The sequence below is a fragment of the Thamnophis sirtalis genome, unplaced genomic scaffold (genome assembly GCF_051295495.1).
Source record: "Thamnophis sirtalis isolate CommonGarterSnake01/CBP01778 unplaced genomic scaffold, rThaSir2_p1.2 scaffold_3, whole genome shotgun sequence".
Lineage (NCBI taxonomy): Eukaryota > Metazoa > Chordata > Lepidosauria > Squamata > Natricidae > Thamnophis > Thamnophis sirtalis.
In genome coordinates, this window is record NW_028261383.1 from 2,788,812 (window position 1) to 2,802,538 (window position 13,727).

Sequence of the window (13,727 nt, forward strand, 5' to 3'; positions counted from 1 at the left end):
TACAGAAAAGTAGCAGGTTTGAAAATAAACAAAGATAAAACAAAGATTTTGACAAGGAACATACCAGCAAGACAAAAGGAAGAGTTGTCAGAAGCTTTGCAGATTCAAATCACAAGCAAGGTTAAACATTTGGGGATATATTTATCACCTAGATGCAGTACTCTTAAGGAGGACAATTATATTAGACTAAATCAACAAATTGCAACTGACTTGACTGACTTGACTTGACTTGAAATCAGAAAACCTACAACTATCAATGATAGGAAGAATCTCTACAATTAAAATGAATATCTTACCTAGAATTTTACATCTGTTCCAGACAATCCCAATCAGATTGGGTAAGGACTTTTTTCAAGATCTAAATAAAATAGTTTTGAAGTTTTGAAGTTTATTTGGCAAGGGAAAAAAGCAAGAATAAAACTCAAACTAGAGGAGGATTGGGCTTACCTGATTAGAAGTTATATCACCAAGCAACAAATTTGATGTGGATTAAGGAGTGGATAACACTAAAAAACTCTAGATTATTGAATGTAGAAAGTCATGATTTACTGTTGGGATGGCATGCTTTTTTATGGTATAAGGGAACTAAAGCACATGGTTATTTTAGAATATATTATATAAAGGAAGATATTCATTTTAAGGCCTTGTTATTAAATTGGGAAAAGGTTAAAAGATTACACTACTTAAAAATTCCAGTCTGGATAGCAATGATTGAAGCATTTTCATATCCAATAATACATAAAAAGGAACAGTTAGATATGTTGAAATACTGAATGTAGAGCGTGAACTCAAATCTATCCAAGAGTTGAAACAAGAAGGAATAGAAATGGATTGGTACTCATATGTACAGATACAATCTAGATATAATGAAGATAGAAAAACAAAAGGTTTTTACAATAAAATGACTGAGTTAGATAAAATTCTAGCAGATATTGATGAAAAAGTAATTTAAAAATTATATAGATATTTATTGGAGGTTAAATTACAAGAGGAACAAGTTAAAGAAACCAGTACTCATTTCCACCTGAAATCTGACTGACATCAGGAACAGGAAGGCCAAAGCAACACACAGGCCACCCACACAACCAGAGGAAGGGCCACCATGTCCTTCAAAATTAGTTTTTGGATGGTTATGGCAAGTAATCAGGTCGCAATATCCTCACTGTGGGCATCACCACCATTTCAATTGCAGACCACACAGTCTATTGTTTACTTCAAAACTAAGAAACTTCAAAATATAAAAGATCTTAGTGTCTTAGGCGAATACGGAAAGGCAATACAGTGAATGTAAAAAAACATAGCTTCTGTCCTCTCTTTCCCACTATTTGTCCACATTCCCACTATTTATCTCATTATTTATCCACTTTACCACTATTTACCTAATGGTAAAGACTGGGTGTCTTTATCCTGTCTCTTAGTCAGCTCTCATCTCAAAATTGATATTCCTAGAATCAACAGAAAATAAAATTTCACTTCAGTCATAAAGCAATCAACTCCCATTTAGGATTACTATACGGACACACAATATTTAAAAAAATCCACAAAAGTGCCCTACTCCTACTTTTAGGCAGGGTACTGATTGAATCCTTATGGTTAGAAGACAGGCACCATTATAGTTAAGTGTCACTAACCTAGAGTGGCACCAAACTGATTAGCTCTGAGTGACCTTTCCCAGCAGTCTCTTGGGACAAGAGACCACATTGAAAAACAGCAGAAGACAATTTCCTGAGTGTTGAACTTTCTTCTTCTACTTTCCACTTTCTGGACATGTCCTGACAAGAAGCACCACAACGACTACAGAACATTGGCCCCAGGGGTGTCTGTGTGATTTTTAACTAACATGCTTTTTTTCTAGCTACCTCTCTCCACATGGAGCCTTGAGAAAACTTCAGGGTCCCCAGAGGAGTCATTGCTTTTCCCTATAATTATCCCCAGCCCAGCCATTGAGACTTCTTCAATGAGTGCCTTTGATGTACACATCAGACTGAAGCAACATAGGAGAGATCTTGCACCAGAAAAAGACAAATGTCTCATGCTCTGTGTTGCACAAAATTTGTGATAGGCAGGGGCTCTGCTCTTGAATGTTCCTTTTCCTTTGAATTGATAAATGGGAGGAGGATTGATGCAAGTCCACGAATTATGGCACTCCTGATTCTGATTCTGGTGCTGCTGTTATCCCAGCCAGTCTCTGGGAAACATAGAATGAAGTGCCCACGGAGTTTTGAGCACCACAATGAAAATAAACTAGGGAGCTATTATAGGCCAGGAGATCATGTCGTTAGTATAGTCACCACTTCAACATCAGCATCAGAAGTAATGTCTTTCAAGATGACTCCTTCAAATCAGTTTCGTGTGTAAGTGATTTAGCATGATAGAGTTGCATTCCTTCCATTTGCAGTTTTAACAATTGCCTTCTTTCCTTTTATGTTACTTACTCCTACATTACCAAACCTGTCTAATTTTTAAAAATGTTTTGATGATATATTTAGACCATTACACCCAGCACATCTTTTCAGCATTCAGAAAATTAAATGGTAATCGGTGAATATAGACTTGCTTCGGTTTTGAATGAATATTGTCATTAAAGTATAATGGGGTAGGGTAAAAAAAGAGAATTTTATTTTAAAATGTTGCTGTTGATGGTAATGATGATAATGTCAGGTGCAAATAACAAGGAACGTCCATTGAGTTTAAACCACAGAAGAGATAATTGTTGCTACATCTACAAGAATCTAGTGAATTAATGGTCAGTGCTAAATTGGAACTAGATAAGGGTCAATAGGATTCATGGGGGGAGGGTGGATGTGGGTCTTTTGAAATAATACTTCTAGGTCTGCTTGCCATTCTCCTATAAATAACTTGAATCGCTTTTTTAATGCTAGGCGTACATATGATTACAAAAGACTTCTAAAATTCGTTTTTGCTCTTGAAGTGATAAACAAGAACTCTCGACTGCTGCAAAATCTCACACTTGGCTACAACATCCGTGACAACTATTTGAGCACCATTGGCACTTCCGATGCCTTGATGGACATGCTCTCTACAGGAGAAGCCAATGTTCCCAACTACAGCTGTGGAAGGAAGGATAAACTTTTGGCTGTCCTTGATGGATCTGACAATGACCTCTCCATCCAGATGTCAACATTAGTAGGTCCCTACAAAGTCCCACAGGTGTGTGTGTGTGTGTGTATTTGTTTGTTTGTTTGTTTGTTATCTAGCTGATAGCAGGTTTGTAGCAGTGGTGGGTTCCGGATCTCATTGCAACTGGTACGGTTACAACGGGGTGTGTGTGTGTGTTTGTGTGTTTGTTTGTTATCTAGTGGATAGAGGGTTTGTAGCAGTGGTGGGTTATGGATCTTGTTGCAAACACTTCCGCAAGCCTCCATGACACTCCAGCTGCTTGGCGGAGTGTCGCCCAGGAGCTGTACATGCCATGTGCATGCACAGAAGCGCTGAAGAGTTTAAAGACAGGTAAGGAGCGTGCGGGGGAGGGTGACCCCTCCGGAGCACTATACCAGAATCGTATCCAGTGCTCCAGGCAGGCACCGATACACCCATACCGGGGCATATTTCCTGTAACCCACCACTGGTTTGTAGTGGTGATGAGTGAGCAATTGATCCATTCATAGCTTCTGTATGGAATTCAAGTGTGGCTTTTCACCATGACCATTGTAAGACTCATGGTTTGGCCTTGAGATTCTATGTGAGGAAGGGGCCAAATTCAGAGCTGTCCCTTCCTCTTATGAGACCATCTTCATTACTTTGCTGTAATTGGCAGCACAGCTGTGAAGTTTAAGTGTTCCACTGGGTACTATCAAAGGGCTTTCTGTTAAAAGGACTGTGAAGCAGTGATGGGAAGCTTGCATTTTATCCATGCATTTTTCATAATAAGATTTTCAATGGTGAGCAAATACTAGGTTTGTGAAGATAATGCCAGTGGATTACCTTAACTATATTTGACAAACAACTTGATATACATAGCTATCACTAGCATTAATTAACCATTTTATTAAATAAAATTACAAGCATATTAGCCAACATATATTTTACCCTAATCTGTCCATCATACAATTTATCATAAGGGCTTGGTGAGCAATAGAGCCCCCAGAGAGGATTTTATCATCTGAATTATTCAATCAATATCCCAATTATTCACTGGTTCATTCACAAATATAAATCATAACTGCCATATTCCAGTTGGGTGGAAGATGGTAATGGTAGTTTCAATACATAAAAATGGAATAACGAGGAACCTGTTAATGAAAGTGTGGCTAAATTAAATGCATGTTTCTTATTGAGTAGGGTTGACAGTGCGTAGATGAAAAGTGCATCATTGCAGAAGTACAAGCTGCCTTTAGACAAAGTCAATCCACTATTGAGAAATATTTTGCCCTCAACCATCAACCCCCAAAAATGTATCAGTCAGGGGAAACAATGCTTTGCTGCCTTTATAGATCTTAGTTCAGGATCTGACACAGTGAACATAAATATTATGGAGGAAATTGATTTCCCTTAAACTGGAACCTGGACTTTTGGTCCAGATCAAAACCCTTTTGACAAGCATTTGTCTGAGAGTGAGATTTGGGCTCAGTGGAGCCATGACAAAGAGGATCAATATTTACCAAGGGGTAAGAAATGGGTGCATACTTCAACCATGGTTCTTCAGTCTAAATATTGATGGCTTACCAGGACTGATGAAGGATCATGAAGTACATATGCCTAAGGCACTAAATTCATATTCTAACACCTTTTTGTATGCTAATAATATGATATTATCACCTTACTTGCAAATGGGTTTGTGTGGGTTGTTAAGAAGACTGGGCTCCTATTTTCATAATAATTCTATGATATTAATAAATCAAAGACAAAAATAATCATCTGTGGAAAATGGCATCCTAGTCATAGGTGACTTTTCAAACAACTTTCCTTATCTGGAATAGTTTTCTCTGTGACAGGATGTTGGCCCAATCATCATCAAAGTATCTTACTTAGAGGAGGGTCATGACTCAATGCATTGCTTAAACTAAAAAAAAATCATAGCTCTCCATCTTCCTTAGCTCCAATCGTTAAAGTCTATAAGCCAAGCTTGAAACTGAATTGAAACATTTCAGTTCAGATCTGCATACCTGAGTCTGATTGCAGTAACTTGTAGGGGTGACAACACAAATATGATTTATGACCTTTGTTTTTATTCTTTATTGCTTTATAAGTTTCTTTAATTCAATTATATTCAATCTTGTCAATATTCTGCATTTTGAATTATTTAGTTTAATGTGGCCTAATGCTTAATAACAAATTATTTTAATATGTTCACAAGAATGAAGATAGATTTATTAATAGGTAATATTATGGATTTGATCTGACCCCAAATATGACACAGCAATCTTCTTTGCTTTTTCAGATCAGTTCTGTATTTGTTCCAGAAGCTCTGGGTGATAAAAATCAGTTCCCCTTTTTCCACCCAATGCTCCCCAGAGAAGGGATCGAGTATCCAGCAATTGTCCAAGTGCTTCTCCATTTCAGATGGACCCTGATTGGTGTCGTTGCTGTAGACTCAGAAAATGGAGAGAATTTCATGAGGACTTTTATTCCTATGCTTGTCAGGAATGGAATTTGTGTTGTCATAGCACCAAAGTTCTCAGAAACTGCAATGATACCAGAACTCAAGGATGGCCTCACTAAGTGGAGACAAGTCAATGTCTTTGTTAACTTCATGGAACGCCAATCCCAACTGAACCAAATTATCCCTTTCTATTTAGCAGTTGAAGGTATTCCAGGACCCATTGAAGGGAAAGTCTGGGTCACTGCAGTCGTGGGGGGAATGATAGTGAGAAGGCATAAGGTTTACAAACACAACCATAGTATTTGGTACTTCGTCCTTCAGAAGAAAAAACCCACAAAAGATGATGCCTATCAACCCATTATCTGTCTAGAGTACCAATTTCCAAATGAATATTTTCACTGTTCCTTTTCAAAGAATGTCTTTTCTGTCAAAGAGCGGAGAAGATGCACCCAGAAAGTGCCAGTGGGGATCCAAGGACAAAGGAGCAAGACACAAATCCTAAATGATAGGCTTCTTTACACTCTTATTCAGACTCTGGCTCATATCTTGAAAGCTGCCTATTCCTCCAAATATAGAAAGAGAAGCAAGGAGGGCAAAGAGATATTGGTGGCTCCAAAACTGCAGCCATGGCAGGTATGAGCTCCCAACAAAGATTCCATGAGAAGGAATCCACAGCAGAAGGAGGGGAATCTTCTCAACCTCTTTGAGCTACAAAATGCCAATAGGATTGGTCAATCTAATCACTCAAGAGATAATGTTTCAAACAATGGGCATATTTGATAGATATGTTCTGACATGAAAAAAATCCGACTAAATATAAAAGCCATGTGTGCATCTTTAAATAAAGTCATGTACAGTATGTATTGATTTGAGATTAATAGAATAGAATTTGAAATTCATACATCCCTGAGACCATCTATCCCGACTCTTCTTAGGGGACTGGAGACTAAAACATATGAAGAACGGTTGCAGGAAATGGGTATGTCTAGTTTAAGAGAAAGAAGGACTAGGGGAGACATGATAGCACTGTTCCAATATCTCAGGGGTTGCCACAAAGAAGAGGGATTCAAGCTATTTTCCAAGGCACCTGAGGGTAGAACAAGAAGCAATGGGTGGAAACTAATCAAGGAGAGAAGCAACTTAGAACTGAGGAGAAATTTCCTGACAGTTAGAACAATTAATCAGTGGAAAAGCTTGCCACCAGAAGTTGTGAATGCCCCAACACTGGAAGTTTTTAAGAAAATGTTGGATAGCTATTTGTCTGAAACGATATAGAGTTTTCTGCCTAGGGAGGGGGTTGGACTAGAAGACCTCCAAGGTCCCTTTCAACTCTGCTATTGTATTATTCTTCTCTGCAGGAATCCCATCTAAAGCATCTCTGACTGGTGTCTTCTCTGTCTTTGCATTAAGGCAACCAGTAAAGGGAGACTGAACCTCTTTGATTTCCTTACTCAGCTCTAAAACCGCTCCTCCTATTAGAATGTTTTTTCTCTAATTTAGCCAGTATCTCCTCTCTTGTGATTGAGTTAATTTTCCCCATGTGCCACCCTCCAGAATAACAGGGAACATCTCTAGAGCCCTTGTGCTAAGTTTTTAGCGATAGCTATACTACACTGTACTATACTATACTATACTATACTATACTATACTATACTATACTATACTATACTATACTATACTATACTATACTATACTATACTATACTATACTATACTATACTATACTATACTATACTATACTAATATATGCTGTATATGCTGTATACTTTACAGCATTCTCGGGGTGGTTTACAATGTCAGCATTATTTGCATACTGACCCCAAACATTTTATACCTCTGAAGGTTGGAAGGCTGAACCCAACCTTGAGCTGGGTCAGGATTGAACTCCAGGCTGTGGGCATAGTTTGCCTGAAAGACTGAATTCTAACTGCTACTCCACCAGGGCTCAAATTTTCAGTGACTGGAAGAGAGCTTTTATCTACATTTTCCAATTCAGAGATAGTTATAGCTGGAAAAGATCTTCCCAGATTCTTTTTTATTGTCAGCTCCAAAATAAACTAGAAATGAGATATTTTTCCCACTGGATTTTGCTTATGTATCTCTCCTTAAAGGAAACAATAAATAGTTTGCAGGCTTGTGATTTTTTAAACAAAGTCCAAATTGCTTTGTCTAAGACTCCATACAATTCTTGCATAACAAAATCATAATTTATTAATCCGAACTACCTCTTTTAATGAAAATGTAGACAAATAAATTATCAAAGAATTTAAGGAAGTTTTTAACCACTGAACTCTCACTGCATCCAACCCTCACTTAGAAAGTCATCACATCAGAAAATAATTTATTAATACTTTGAAGAAATCAAGTTATATCACCAGCATTACCATAATCTATTAAGTGGGATATGTGGAAATGATGCTTGGGGCACCACGGGTGGGATGCTACTTACAGAATGAACAGCTGGGAAAAATTTTGCAGTTGTGTTAGGTAAACTCCCCATTGGGAGAGGGAGTACATTTAGAGAAGGGTTGTGAGAGTGTTGTTGGAGAACACACAAACCAGCATACAGAGACATCGCAGTTTAAGTAGGCTTTTACTTTTGTGGAAATAGAGGTATCAGAGTCTATCAAACAGTCCAAGTCATACATAGATAAGACAGTCAGTCATCAATGATTTTCAGTTAAGGGATAATCCAAATAACATATTCCATAATCATACAAACTGTCTGCTGCTGAAGGTTTGCTAGCAGTTTCAAAACTTACAATAGCGCACAGCACTTTCTTACAGCCAGCTTCAAAAACACTCAGATCAGATCAGCCCAGCATCTAACAAACAGAAAGCTAACAGTCATTCTGGCTCACTCTTATGGTCGATTGAGGAAACAGCAACCAATCACATTTTATAGTATGATTTAAAGAAACAGGTACAGCATTGCTATATGATTTATATATTGCCAACCCAACGGTAGATTATATTCCTAGCAAGTTGCATAATGGTAAAAAAAAAACACGAGAAAGGACCCCCTCCTGTAATTTTTCAGGCTCTTAAACAGATGGTGGGAGATTTGGACTTTCAGACTTGGAAAATGTTTGTTAATATAACCTTCCAATAAAGTAGACCAAAAGAAGATTCTCTTAATGTAGCTTTAAAATAAAGTAAATAACCTTATCTGGTTGTCTTTCCCACCTGGGAAAATAAATACAAGAAAATTAGTTATCTGTTGCTGAAGAACATTTTTTATAGGTAACATGTTTTGTTAATTATTTATTTAGTCAACATACATTTGAGAAATTTTGCCAAAACTGTTTTAAAGATTGTAGTAAGATATGGTGTCCTTCTTCGGCATATTTTCAAGTTAAAAAACTGTAGAAGAAACATTCATGTCCAAAAACAGCTTTTGGGGGTAAGAAACTAAGATTTCTACTTTTAGAATTCTGAGATGCTTCCATTTCAGTTCCATCCCTTTCTGAAGAAGAATGAGTATTTCAATCTTTCTCAAAACAAACTATACTTGGACCAAAATGGAGACATAGTATCAGATCTGGACATCTTAAGCTGGATAATTCTCCCCAAGAAGGATCCCATCCGAGCACAACTGGGGAGTTTTGAAAGACAGAGATTGAATATCCATAAAGATGCTCTTTTACAGTTAAAGTTGCTTAACAAGGTTGGTGAAATGCTGGTGTCTTTTCTGTATTTTCCAAACCCTTAGGACCCATGTTATGTTGACTAGGCCTAGTTACTAATGTGATGACTTTCACTGAGAATTCAGTGTGAAGTGCAGAACCCTCATAGCAGGAGTGTCAAACTTGATTTCATTGACATTCTGCCTTATAGATGTCTCAGGTGGCTTGAGAGTCATCAGTAATGATTATGGATGTTCTTCCTACATTATAATAAGAAACACTGCTTTAGGCTGATTAATGGGATGTTCAGTGACTACATTTTAAGAAATGGATCATGACATTTCTTTATCCTCTCTGCAATCTGGTGTCCTCATGAAATGTGTGAGAGTCCCTCAATTGCTGTGGATTGTAGTTCTGATAGATTCATTTGTTTCTTGGCTACATTTAGCAAAGGAGAAAATACCAATAGCAATAGCACTTAGACTTATATACCACTTCATAGGGCTTTCAGCCCTCTCTAAGCAGTTTAGAGTCAGCATATTGCCCCCAACAACAATCCGGGTCCTCATTTTACCCACCTCGGAAGGATGGAAGGCTGAGTCAACCCTGAGCCAGTGAGATTTGAACAGCCGAACTGCAGAATTGCAGTCAGCTGAAGTAGCCTGCAGTGCTGCATTAAACCACTGTGCCACCTAAGAATTATGTTAACCAGCATTCAAATTCAAGATTGGAATGAATCCAATTAAAATGAATAACAACTAGATGGAGGTCCTGATGGACCCAGGGAGAAACAAACTTTGGCATTAGGATTCACCATGGACTGCGTGGAGACAGTGTCTGATGAAAGGGAAGGTCCATAGTCTGTGATGTTTTTAAATGTACCAGACTTGGTCAGAATTATCCATGGATCATTTTCACCCCACTGGGATAGGGCAATAGGACTTCTGCTCGTAGGAAGGAAGTCCAAGGCACTGAATTCATAAACATAAAGACTGATCTGTTATGAGATCCCTTGACCCAGAAAACTGAAGAACTGAACCAAAGAAAAGCCCTTCCTGATATTTGAAATAATGAGATATATTTTGAAAGGAAATGCTACTTAGACTTTTCCTTTGGATTGTAAGAGGGCACTTCATTTGAAAAGAGAAAGAACCTTTTCTTGGTTACTTAGCTGGGACATAGAAATATCCCATTCCAATACGGTGTTCCTAATTACGTCCCACGCACTGCAGCTAAAAATTCCTGTTTAAGGGATATGTACTCATGACCTCAACTCCATCTCAATTCATTCCAAATCTGCATATAGTAACCTTTGATCTTTTTTCACCAGCATAGCAGCCAAATACATTGACTAAATGAACACATAAATAAATGAATGCTGTCTCCTTTAAGACTGACAGCCCTACCTACTTTTTAAGGAAGTTTTCCTTTCTATATCAATTGGAAAGTGGTTTTCAACTATTTCCCTAAATTGGAATGGTTTTCCAATATTTTATATAATCCAGAAAAAAATCTTTCAGATCCTACTGGTCAGAGATTTCTGTCTTCCTTATAGTTTTGTTGTATTTTAATAAATCAATAATTAAGGTTTTAGAACAAAGTTTAATATTCTACTTAAATTTTAATTCAGTTCTAAAATTGAATATCACTAGATCATCATACTTTAAGATCATGGCCATAGGATGAATGGAGGAATGCATGTCAATATAGAAAGGAGGAGGAACCCACTGGTTGTCACTCAAAATCATGAGTGATTAATCGTCACTCGCTTTAATCTTTTCTCAATTCCATTCCTTTAGATTTGATTAAGTAGAATGGTACTTTCTTACAGATATGCTAGAAGCAAAAGGGAAGAACTAAATGTAGAGTCTGTCTGTAGTTGTGTTTCTTCCAACTATTTGGAACTTATTTAAGATTTCATATTTACGTAACTGAAGCTCAGAGACAACTTGGCTAATACTCAGGTTGACCAAATCTGTCAATCGATGATGAGTCCTAACACATTTCTGTGTGCCTTGTTTTCCCTCTTAGTCTCTGCCTCAATCTAAATGTGTGGAAAATTGTCATCCTGGATTTGTCAAGAGGGCTCAAGAAAGAGAGCCAGTTTGCTGCTATGACTGTGTTCCTTGCCCAGAGGGGACCATCTCTACTCAGGAAGGTGGGTAACCCTGGAGGACAAGATATTGGATTCATCCAGAGCACTGTGATCTTGCCTTGGATTTGGGGATTGGGAGTTGGAGACACTGATTTGCAATGGGTTTCCTTACTTATTCTCACACTTTACCACTGTTACATTTATACATATGTTCATTTCTCCATTTTTATTATTGTAAGTTGCCTACAGTACACCCACAGCAAGATAGGTAGCAAATACACTTAACAAACAAACAAGTACATCTGCATGCCATTTGTGGCCAGTCAGGTGGTGCTGTTCATTTCCGCTAATTCTAAGATTTTATTCATCACCATTGTGCTAGTGGGGGCATTTTCACTCTTCCAGCACTGCACGTAAGCGATCCTTGCCGCCGTCAAGATGTGGACGAGAAGGTATTGATTGGTTTTACCTATTTTTTGATCTGTTATCCCTAATAGAAACATTTCCGGCTTAAGACTTAATTTAATTGACATGATTTCATTCAGCCATCTTAGCGTTCGCTTCCAATATGTCTTAGCTACCGGACACTTCCACCACATGTGGTAGTACGTGCCCAGTGTTGTTTTGCATTTCCAGCATTTGGCCGATAATTTTGAGGAAATTTTTGCCAGTCTTGTCGGAGGGAGATGCCAGCGGTAGAACATTTTGTATATATTTTCTTTATAGGCCGTCGACTTCGTTAATTTCAGGTTCCACTCCCATACCCTTTCCCAGTCATCCAGGTCAATTGTGTGGCCGATATTCTGGGCCCAGGTTACCATGACTTCTTTCACTCTTTCTGCTTCCATTTTTCGGATCAGCAAGCAGTGTTTTTCATAGTGTTTTTCCAAGTACAATTCAAATCACTTTAAAGCTGCATTTTGCACAGAATCAAGATCTCAGTCAGACGTCCTGTCCCTGAGGTTATCTGCTTGTCCCACTAGAGCAAGTATAGGAGGCATGTTCCAAATCCTTTCATAAAACAAGGCTACCTTGTTTTATGAAGACATGTTCTTGGAAGCCTAACTTTTCTGTTGCATTTCCTGCAGTATTAATCAAGTACCTCCTTGAATTCCAAAGGGCCCAGACTCCTCTAAAATTCAGGAGACCTGGTTCTTCTCTTCACCATTGGGATAAGGTGAGGTTAGTGTAGGATAAGAATATGCTGGATTGCATTAGTGAAGGGTTGTTGTGCATCAACAAATTATATTTTGGGGTTATTTTTTCTGCTTGTAGTTGGTACAGTGGTATATATTGGGTGGTCCTTTTGCTGGACTTTTAGCTGCCCTAAGAGAGGTATAAGATAATCAGTCAGACAAATGTTTTATATATGTATGCAGGCTCCTATTGACCATTTAGTATGGCACTTTCTTGTCTCTCCTGTCATCCAAAGAAATTATTTATTGAAATGCAGAGGGAGACAATATAAAAGAAATATTACTTTCTTTTTTCTCAGATACTGAAAAGTGCATCAAATGCCCAGATGATCAATATCCAACTGAGAACAGGGTCCAATGTATCCCGAAAAGGATAACCTTCCTGTCCTATGAAGAACATCTGGGTATCATCCTGGTCTCTTTTGCTCTACTCTTTTTCTTAACTACAGGATTCATTTTAATCATATTTATTAAATACCTAGAAACTCCCATTGTCAAAGCCAACAACAGGGACCTCTCCTTCATCACCCTGGTCTCCCTTCTGCTTTGCTTTTTGTCCTCCTTTTTCTTCATTGGACAGCCAAGGAAAGCCACCTGTCTTCTCCGACAAACAGTGTTCAGCATTGTCTTCTCAGTAGCTGTATCTTCTGTGTTGTCCAAAACAATCACAGTGGTGTTGGCTTTCCTGGCCACAAAACCAGGGAACAAAGTGAGAAGATGGTTGGGGAAGAGCCTGGCCAACTCCATCATCCTTTCTTGTTCTGCTGTCCAAATTACCATCTGCTGCATTTGGCTAGCAGTTTCACCACCATTCCCTGACTCTGACCTCCACTCGCAGCCTGGAGAGATCATCCTTCAATGTAATGAAGGCTCTGTCATCATGTTTTATGTTGTCCTTGGCTATATGTGTTTCCTAGCTGCCATTTGCTTTATTGTAGCTTTCCTGGCCAGGAACCTCCCTGGGGCCTTCAATGAAGCCAAGTTGATCACCTTCAGCATGCTGGTCTTCTGCAGCGTCTGGGTCTCCTTCCTGCCCACCTACCTGAGCAGCAAAGGGAAATACATGGTAGCTGTTCAGATCTTCTCCATCTTAGCCTCCAGTGCTGGACTGCTGGGCTGCATCTTCATCCCCAAGTGCTACATTATCATCCTGAGGCCAGACCTGAACGCTAAGGAACATCTGACGATAAAAGTTCAGAAATAACATTAACATTGTTTCTTAGATTCATGATATTTATTTTTTCATTG